This window comes from Arachis ipaensis, chromosome B5 (genome assembly GCF_059453495.1).
Source record: "Arachis ipaensis isolate K30076 ecotype BB chromosome B5, ASM5945349v1, whole genome shotgun sequence".
NCBI classification, from domain to species: domain Eukaryota; kingdom Viridiplantae; phylum Streptophyta; class Magnoliopsida; order Fabales; family Fabaceae; genus Arachis; species Arachis ipaensis.
The window spans coordinates 107127084-107136669 of record NC_142440.1 but is presented as its reverse complement, the minus strand read 5'-3'; the positions used below and the strand labels follow the sequence as shown (position 1 = coordinate 107136669).

The window sequence follows — 9586 nt, the reverse complement described above, 5'->3', positions numbered from 1 at the left end:
CTCACCTCATATCTCTGCTCCTATCCTCACCCTTGTGTTTGGATTATTCATTCTTCTTCACTCTTATTCCCTTTCTTCTTCTACTCACACAAAGGAACCTCTCTCTACTGAGGCAAAGAGGATCCCTATTATTATTTTCTGTTCCCTTCTTTTTCATATGAGCAGGAGCAAGGACAAGAACATTCTTGTTGAAGCAGATCCTGAACCTGAAAGGACTCTGAAGAGGAAACTAAGAGAAGCTAAATTACAACAATCCAGAGACAACCTTATAGAAATTTTCGAAAAGGAAGAGGAGATGGCAGCCGAAAATAATAATAATGCAAGGAGGATGCTTGGTGACTTTACTGCACCTAATTCCAATTTACATGGAAGAAGCATCTCCATCCCTGCCATTGGAGCAAACAACTTTGAGCTGAAACCTCAATTAGTTTCTCTGATGCAGCAGAACTGCAAGTTTCATGGACTTCCATCTGAAGATCCTTTTCAGTTCTTAACTGAATTCTTGCAGATCTGTGATACTGTTAAGACCAATGGGGTTGATCCTGAGGTCTACAGGCTTATGCTTTTCCCGTTTGCTGTAAGAGACAGAGCTAAAACATGGTTGGACTCACAACCTAAAGATAGCCTAAACTCTTGGGATAAGCTGGTCAAGGCTTTCTTAGCCAAGTTCTTTCCTCCTCAAAAGCTTAGTAAGCTTAGAGTGGATGTTCAAACCTTCAGACAAAAAGAAGGTGAATCCCTCTATGAAGCTTGGGAGAGATACAAAGAACTGACCAAAAAGTGTCCTTCTAACATGCTTTCAGAATGGACCATCCTGGATATATTCTATGATGGTCTGTCTAAATTAGCTAAGATGTCATTGGATACTTCTGCAGATGGATCTATTCACCTAAAGAAAATGCCTGCAGAAGCTCAAGAACTCATTGACATGGTTGCTAATAACCAGTTCATGTACACTTCTGAGAGGAATCCTATAAGTAATGAGATGCCTCAGAAGAAGGGAGTTCTTGAAATTGATACTCTGAATGCCATATTGGCTCAGAACAAAATATTGACTCAGCAAGTCAATATGATTTCTCAGAGTCTGAATGGAATGCAAGCTGCATCCAACAGTACGCAAGAGGCATCTTCTGAGGAAGAAGCTTATGATCCTGAGAACCCTGCAATAGCAGAGGTGAATTACATGGGTGAACCCTATGGAAACACCTATAATCCCTCATGGAAAAATCACACAAATCTCTCATGGAAGGATCAACAAAAGCCTCAACAAGGCTTTAATAATGGTGGAAGAAACAGGTTTAGCAATAGCAAGCCTTTTCCATCATCCACTCAGCAAAAGACAGAGAGTTCTGAGCAGAATCCATCTAGCTTAGCAAATTTAGTCTCTGATCTATCTAAGGCCACTGTGATTTTCATGAATGAAACAAGGTCTTCCATTAGAAATTTGGAAGCACAAGTGGGCCAGCTGAGTAAAGGAATCACTGAAACCCCTCCTAGTACTCTCCCAAGCAATACAGAAGAAAACCCAAAAGGAGAGTGCAAGGCCATTGAATTAATCACCATGGCCGAACCTACAAGGGAGGGAGAGGACGTGAATCCCAGTAAGGAAGACCTCCTGGGACGTCCAGTGATCAACAAGGAGTTTCCCTCTGAGGAACTAAAGGAATCTGAGACTCATCTAGAGACCATAGAGATTCCATTAAACCTCCTTGTGCCATTCATGAGCTCTGATGAGTATTCTTCTTATGAAGAGAATGAAGATGTTACTGAAAAGCAAGTTTCCAAGTTCCTTGGTGCAATCATGAAGTTGAATGCCAAATTATTTGGTAATGAGACTCGGGAGAATGAACCTCCCTTGCTCATCAATGAACTAAGTGATCTGGATCAACTGAGATTGTCTCAGAAGAAACAGGATCCTGGAAAGTTCTTAATACCTTGTACCATAGGCACCATGACCTTTGTGAAGGCTTTATGTGACCTTGGGTCAGGGATAAACCTCATGCCTTTCTCTGTAATGGAGAAATTGGGAATCTTTGAGGTGCAAGCTGCCAGAATCTCACTAGAGATGGCAGACAACTCAAGAAAATAGGCTTATGGACTAGTAGAGGACATGTTAGTAAAGGTTGAAGACCTTTACATCCCTGATGATTTCATAATCCTAGACACTGGGAAGGATGAGGATGAATCCATCATCCTTGGAAGACCCTTCCTAGCCACAGCAAGAGCTATGATTGATGTGGACAGAGTAGAGTTGGTCCTTCAACTGAATGAGGACTACCTTGTGTTTAAAACTCAAGGATCTCCTTCTGTAACCATGGAGAGGAAGCATGAAAAGCTTCTCTTAGTACAGAGTCAAACAAAGCCCCCACAATCAAACTCTAAGTTTGGTATTGGGAGGCCTCAGCCAAACTCTAAGTTTGGTGTTGAACCCCTACATCCAAACTCTAAGTTTGGTGTTGGGAGTCTATAAAATTAACCTGATCACCTGTTTGGCTCCATGAGAGCCCACTGTCAAGCTATTGACATTAAAGAAGCACTTGTTGGGAGGCGACCCAATGTTATTTAATCATTTTTATTTTATTTTTTCTTTGTTATTTCAAGTTTTATTAGGTTGATGATCATGTGGAGTCACAAAAACTACAAAAAAATTCAAAAATAGAATGAAAAACAGCATTGAAAACAGCACACCCTGGAGGAAGGGCTTACTGGTGTTTAAACGCCAGTAAGGAGCATCTGGCTGGCGTTTAACACCAGAACAAAGCATGGATCTGGCGTTGAACGCCCAGAACAAGCAACATCCTGGCGTTTAAATGCCAGGAATACACCCTGAGAAGAGCTGGCGCTGAACACCAGAAACAAGCATGGAGCTGGCGTTCAACGCCAGAAATATGCTGCATATGGGCGTTAAACGCCCAGATCAAGCATCACTTCGGCGTTTAAACGCCAGAAATGCATGCAAAGGCATTTTACATGCCTAATTGGTGTAGAGATGTAAATTCTTGACACCTCAGGATCTGTGGACCCCACAGGATCCCCACACACCTCCACTCACCTTCCCTCCTCATAATCCTATATCTCTCTTCCCCATCACCCCTTCACCACTCACATCCAATTCTTCTTCTTCTATTCTTTCTTATTTTGCTCGAGGGCGAGCAACATTCTAAGTTTGGTGTGGTAAAAGCATAGTTCTTTTTTGTTTTTCCATAACCATTGATGGCACCTAAGGCCAGAGAAACCTCTAGAAAGAGGAAAGGGAAGACAAAAGCTTCCATCAAGGGTCTATAGCTCAGTGGTAAAACATTTGACTGCAAATCAAGAGATCCCTGAGATACCTCAGGGGATACATTTTCCTCCACATAATTATTGGGAGCAACTAAGGATAGAAGCACCAAGAGCACTCCAACATCCTCCATGAAATTAGAGAAGATCAAAGAGCAATGAGGGAGGAGCAACAAAGACAAGGAAGAGACATAGAAGAGCTCAAGGACATCATTGGTTCCTCAAGAAGAAAACGCCACCATCACTAAGGTGGACCCATTCCTTGTTCTTAAATTTTCTGTTTTTTTCATTTTTTATGTTAAATGTTTATTCATGTTTGTGTCTTATTACATGATCATTAGTATCTATGCCTTAAAGTAGTGAATATGAATCCATCACCTCTCTTAAATGAAAACTGTTTTAATTACAAAAGAACAAGAAGTACATGGTTTCGAATTCATCCTTGATACTAGTTTAATTATTTTGATATGGTGACAATACTTTTTGTTTTCTGAATGAATGCTTGAACAGTGCATATGTCTTTTGAAGTTGTTGTTTATGAATGTTAAATATGTTGGCTCTTGAAAGAATGATGACAAGGAGACATGTTATTTGATAATCTGAAAAATCATAAAATTGATTCTTAAAGCAAGAAAAAGTAGTGAATACAGAAAGCTTGCGAAAAAAAAAGAGAAAAATGGCGAAAAAAAAAATAATAGAAAGAAAAAGAAAAAGCAAGCAGAAAAAGCCAAAAGCTCTTAAAACCAAAAGGCAAGAGCAAAAAGCCAATAACCCTTAAAACCAAAAGGCAAGGGTAAATAAAAAGGATCCCAAGGCTTTGAGCATCAGTGGATAGGAGGGCCTAAAGGAATAAAATCCTGGCCTAAGCGGCTAAACCAAGCTGTCCCTAACCATGTGCTTGTGGCGTGAAGGTGTCAAGTGAAAACTTGAGACTGAGCGGTTAAAGTCAAGGTCCAAAGCAAAAATAAGAGTGCGCTTAAGAACCCTGGACACCCTTAATTGGGGACTTTAGCAAAGCTGAGTCACAATCTGAAAAGGTTCACCCAATTATGTGTCTGTGGCATTTATGTATCCGGTGGTAATACTGGAAAACAAAGTGCTTAGGGCCACGGCCAAGACTCATAAAGTAGCTGTGTTCAAGAATCAACATACTGAACTAGGAGAATCAATAACACTATCTGAACTCTAAGTTCCTATAGATGCCAATCATTCTGAACTTCAATGGATAAAGTGAGATGCCAAAACTATTCAAGAGGCAAAAAGCTACAAGTCCCGCTCATCTGATTGGAGCTAAGTTTCATTGATATTTTGGAATTTATAGTATATTCTCTTCTTTTTATCCTATTTGATTTTCAACTGCTTGGGGACAAGCAACAATTTAAGTTTGGTGTTGTGATGAGTGGATAATTTATACGCTTTTTGGCATTGTTTTTACATAGTTTTTAGTATGATTTAGTTAGTTTTAAGTATATTTTTATTAGTTTTTATTAAAAATCACATTTCTGGACTTTACTATGAGTTTGTGTGTTTTTCTGTGATTTCAGGTATTTTCTGGCTGAAATTGAGGGACCTGAGCAAAAATCAGATTCAGAGGTTGAAGAAGGACTACAGATGCTGTTGGATTCTGACCTCCCTGCACTCAAAGTGGATTTTCTGGAGCTACAGAACTCCAAATGGTGCGCTTCCAATTGCGTTGGAAAGTAGACATCCAGGACTTTCCAGAAATATATAATAGTTTATACTTTGAATAAGGATTGAGGACGTAAACTGGCATTCAACGCCAGTTCCATGCTGCAGTCTGGTGTCCGGCGCCAGAAACAAGTTGCAAAGTGGAGTTCAACGCCAGAAACACGTTACAAACTGGCGTTCAACTCCAAGAATGACCTCTCCATGTGTAAGCTTCATGCTCAGCCCAAGCACACACCAAGTGGGCTCCGAAAGTGGATTTCTGCTTCATTTACTTATTTCTGTAAACCCTAGTAACTACTTTAGTATAAATAGGACTTTTTACTATTGTATTTACATCTTTGGAACGTTTTTCCTTAGACTATTGGGGGCTGGCCATTCGGCCATGCCTGAACCTCATCACTTATGTATTTTCAACGGTAGAGTTTCTACACTCCATAGATTAAGGTGTGGAGCTCTGCTGTTCCTCAAAGATTAATGCAAAGTACTACTATTTTTCTATTCAATTCAACTTATTCCGCTTCTAAGATATTCATTCGTACTTCAATATGATGGATGTGATGATCGTGACAGTCATCATCATTCGTAACTTATGAACGCGTGCCTGACAACCACTTCCGCTCTAACTTAAATTGAATGGATATCTCTTGGATATCTAATACAGGGGACCGAGTCCGAGTTATTAGTGTCTTCGTGGTATAAGTTAGAACCCATGGATGGCCATTCTTGAGATCCAGAAAGTCTAAACCTTGTCTGTGGTATTCCGAGTAGGATCTAGGAAGGGATGGCTGTGACGAGCTTCAAACTCGCGAGTGCTGGGCGTAGTGACAAACGCAAAAGGATCAATGGATCCTATTCCAGTATGATCGAGAACCAACAGATGATTAGCCGTGCCGTGACAGAGCATTTAGACCTTTTTCACAGAGAGGATGGGATGTAACCATTGACAACGGTGATGCCCTACATAAAGCTTGCCATGGAAAGGAGTAGGATTGATTGGATGAAGACAGCAGGAAAGCACAGATCAGAGGAACGAAAGCATCTCTATACGCTTATCTGAAATTCTCACCAATGAATTACATAAGTACCACTATGCTATTTTATATTTTATTTAATTTTCATCCACTATAATCTCTTAATACAATTTAATCCGCCTGACTGAGATTTACAAAGTAACCATAGCTTGCTTCAAGCCGACAATCTCCGTGGGATCTGATGTGCGGAAAACGATCCGACACAAAACTCACCGGCAAGTGCACCGGGTCGCATCAAGTAGTAAAACTCACGTGAGTGAGGTCGATCCCACGAGGATTGATGGATCAAGCAACTTTAGTGGGTGATTAGTTTAGTCAAGCTAACATTGAAGTGAATTATGTGAAATTGTAACCAATAGAAAGTAAATTTGCAGGAATTATAAAGTGCAGAAAGTAAAATTGCTAGTAACTTAAAGAACAAGAAAGTAAGATAACTGAAACTTAAATGACAAGAAATGTAAATTGCATGAAAAGTAAAGGGGCTGGGGTGTTGGAAATTAAAGAGAACAATAGATCACGCAACTGGAAATTTAAATTACTGGAAAGTAAACTGAGAGCAATGTAAATAGAGAAGCAAAATTGCAGTGAATCAGAATTTAGAGCAATTGCAGAGGAATTTAAAATTGTGCAGGAAATGTAAATGAGATTTGCAGCAAGCTTAATGTAAATTAAATTGAAGAACCAAACAGAAAGTGAAATGAAGCACAATTGCAATAACTAAAGGAAAGTGAAGATCTCAGGGGTTGGATGAGACTAGAGACCAAGTCTAGATCTCAATTCCTTCCTTGATCCAATAAAGAACAATTTGCAAAAGAAATGAAGATGAAAACAATAAACAGAGTGTTGATTCAAATCCTTAATTCACTGAAATTTTGTAGAAGAAGAACAAGAGAAATCTCAAAGTGAGAATGAAACAGAATTTCTTCAATTCTCAACCCAAGATTCAAAACAAAAATGAAAACTAAGAAAGGGAACTCTCAAATCCTAATGCCCCCTAGTGCTCTCTGATGGAGCTCGCCTCCCTTAATAAAATGAAACAGATGCCTATTTATAGGCATTTTTACAAAATGAAAATGAAATTCAAAACAAATTACAATTAAAATGAAATTTCTATTCTAACTATCTCTTGTGCCTTTGAGTGGTGTCAATTGGGCCCTTGCTCTTGATGAAATTGGGTTGACAAAAGCCTCTGTTGATTGCTCTTGGAGTTGGAGAGAAACCCATTGTGAACCGGGCCATGAATCATAAAAGTTTGAGTAAAAGTTTGAGTAAAAGTTTGAGGCAAACTTTTACTCAAACGTTTTATACCAGCTGCCCTTATTTGCTGCTACCAACGTTTGGGCTAAAGTTTGAGGTCAAACTTTTAGCCAAACGTTGGGCCTTCTTGCATGCATGTTGGGGTACTACTTTGTCTGCTTGTCAACGTTGCAAATTTCATGCCCACTATAGACTATTATATATGGTTGGAAAGCTCTGAATGTCCGCTTTCTAACCCAATTAGAATCACCTCAATTGGACATCTACAACTCAAGTTATGCCCCTTTGAAGAGGACAAGGTCGCTGGCTTTGGTGTGCAGCGTTTGAGGTAAAGTTTGCGTCAAACGTGGTCGAAAACGCCAGTTCTGGAGGCTCAAACGCATTGTTCACCCCATACTATTATACATTTTTGGAAAGCCCTGAATGTCTACTTTCCAATGCTTTTGAAAGCACATCATTTGGAGCTCTACAGCTCGAGTTATACTCCGTCAAAGGTGCAGAGGTCAGTTGGCCTCACTGCAGGTTGCCACCATATCCGTTTATGCATATTTCGGGGCAGTTTTCTCCCTCAATTTTAGTGTCCACCATGCAGTGCCATATATTCTTGGAAAGCTCTTGATTCCTACTTTCCATTGCTTTTTAGATCACCTCATTTGGAGCTCTGTAGCTCAAGTTATTCTTGTTGGAAGTATACCCCTTGTATGCATGTGTGGTGCCAACGTTTGCCAAAAAGTTTGAGGCAAACGTTGGCTCAAACTTTTTCCTCCAGGATGTGTAAGTGTGGCGCCAACGTTTGCCAAAAAGCTTGAGGCAAACGTTGGCGCAAGTTTTTCTCCTCCAGGGTGTGCAAGCTCCTCCAAAAGTTTGAGCTAAAGTTTGAGGCAAACTTTAGCTCAAGCTTTTTGTCCTCTCTTGCTCTTTGTTTGAGCCACGCTTTTCTTCCTTTGGGCCACGCTTCTCTTCCTTGATTTGGTCATGGGTTACGCTTTTAGAAGCGTGGCCTAAGCCTCCAAAGTGTGCTCCAACTTCAAAGTGTGCCCAAAATTCCTCTTTTCTTCTTTTTAGCTTATTTTGTGCTCTTTTTGCTTCTTTTTCTTCTTATTTTCTACAAAGTTTATCAAATCAAAAGATCAAAGAAATATACCATTTAAGTACCAAAGAATGCAATATTTAAGCACTAATCATAAATTTCTTGTATGAAAAAGCATAGAAAAACATGACATGGTGACATGTCATCACAACACCAAACTTAAACCTTGCTTGTCCCCAAGCAAGAAAAGAATCATGCATTTAAAGATTGACAATCCAAGGTAAGAAGAATAGCAACTCAATGTTCATGGCAAGCTAGTTTTCTATGCGTGCTACAATCACAAAAGAATTGTAAATGATTGATGCTTCTATTTAGCTCATTTTATGAAATCTTTTCTTTATATTTCTTCCTTGAAACAAGCTTTTGATTTTCTTATTAGCTTCTCCTTTTGGGTGCTTTGCCCCATGAGTTGATAACAAAGCTACGACTTCTAAATGCTTTGTTTTCAAGTATTACTACTTGATACATAAGCACCACAAGCATTTGATTAGAGGACTTCATTAAGCTCATTTTTCTTTTCTTTTCTTGACTCTCTAATCATTGATGCTCAGAGCCTTGAGCTTTGAGGGAGTGCTTTTGAACTTTGAGCCTAACCTTGACTTCTAAGTGTTTTGTTTTCAAGCATTTGGCTTGATACATAAACACCACAAGTACTTAACAAATGAATTGCCATTGGTACTCAGAGCCTTCAGCTTTCTCATTCTTTCCCTTTTTCTTTTCTTGCTTTATTTTGCATTTGCTTTCAAGGTTTTCATGATTTTAAAAGATTTCACAAAACGTGCTAGATGAAAACTTCAATTAAATAAAATCTAATGCAATTAAGCAACAATCAAAAGTACTAGCTTTCCAATACTTTTATGCACATGCTAAATTCTTCTTTAATTCCTTGTTTGTTTATGATCATGATACTTTATTGCTTTTGAATTCACAAAACTCAAGTTGGTAATCATAGTAGCACATCACCATGTTGCAATTTAGAAATCAAACTATGCCTTTTCATACCACACATGCATCAAGAGAAGGTAAAGACAATCATGCAGTTTATAGTGCTTGAAACAAATGAGAGGAAAAGGAACTTTATAACCTTGTAGTTCATCTTCATTATTGTTGTCCTTTTTTCCTCTATTCTTCCTCTTTCCCTTGCCAACCTCAGAATGCTTGCTCATCCTCAAGCAACAATTAAAACAATGACTATGGGACTAAGATGGATCATGAATGTCTTATACAATGAAATGTTAGT

At 39.1% G+C, this 9586-nt stretch overlaps 1 non-coding gene across 1 annotated transcript; it reads right to left on the bottom strand.

The window, feature by feature from the left end:
* Positions 1 to 691: 691 nt before the first annotated feature.
* On the bottom strand, positions 692 to 799 carry LOC148565286 (small nucleolar RNA R71). Its single transcript, XR_015885501.1, has one exon. It is a non-coding gene; the product is annotated as a small nucleolar RNA R71 (small nucleolar RNA).
* Between the last annotated feature and the right edge of the window lie 8787 nt (positions 800 to 9586).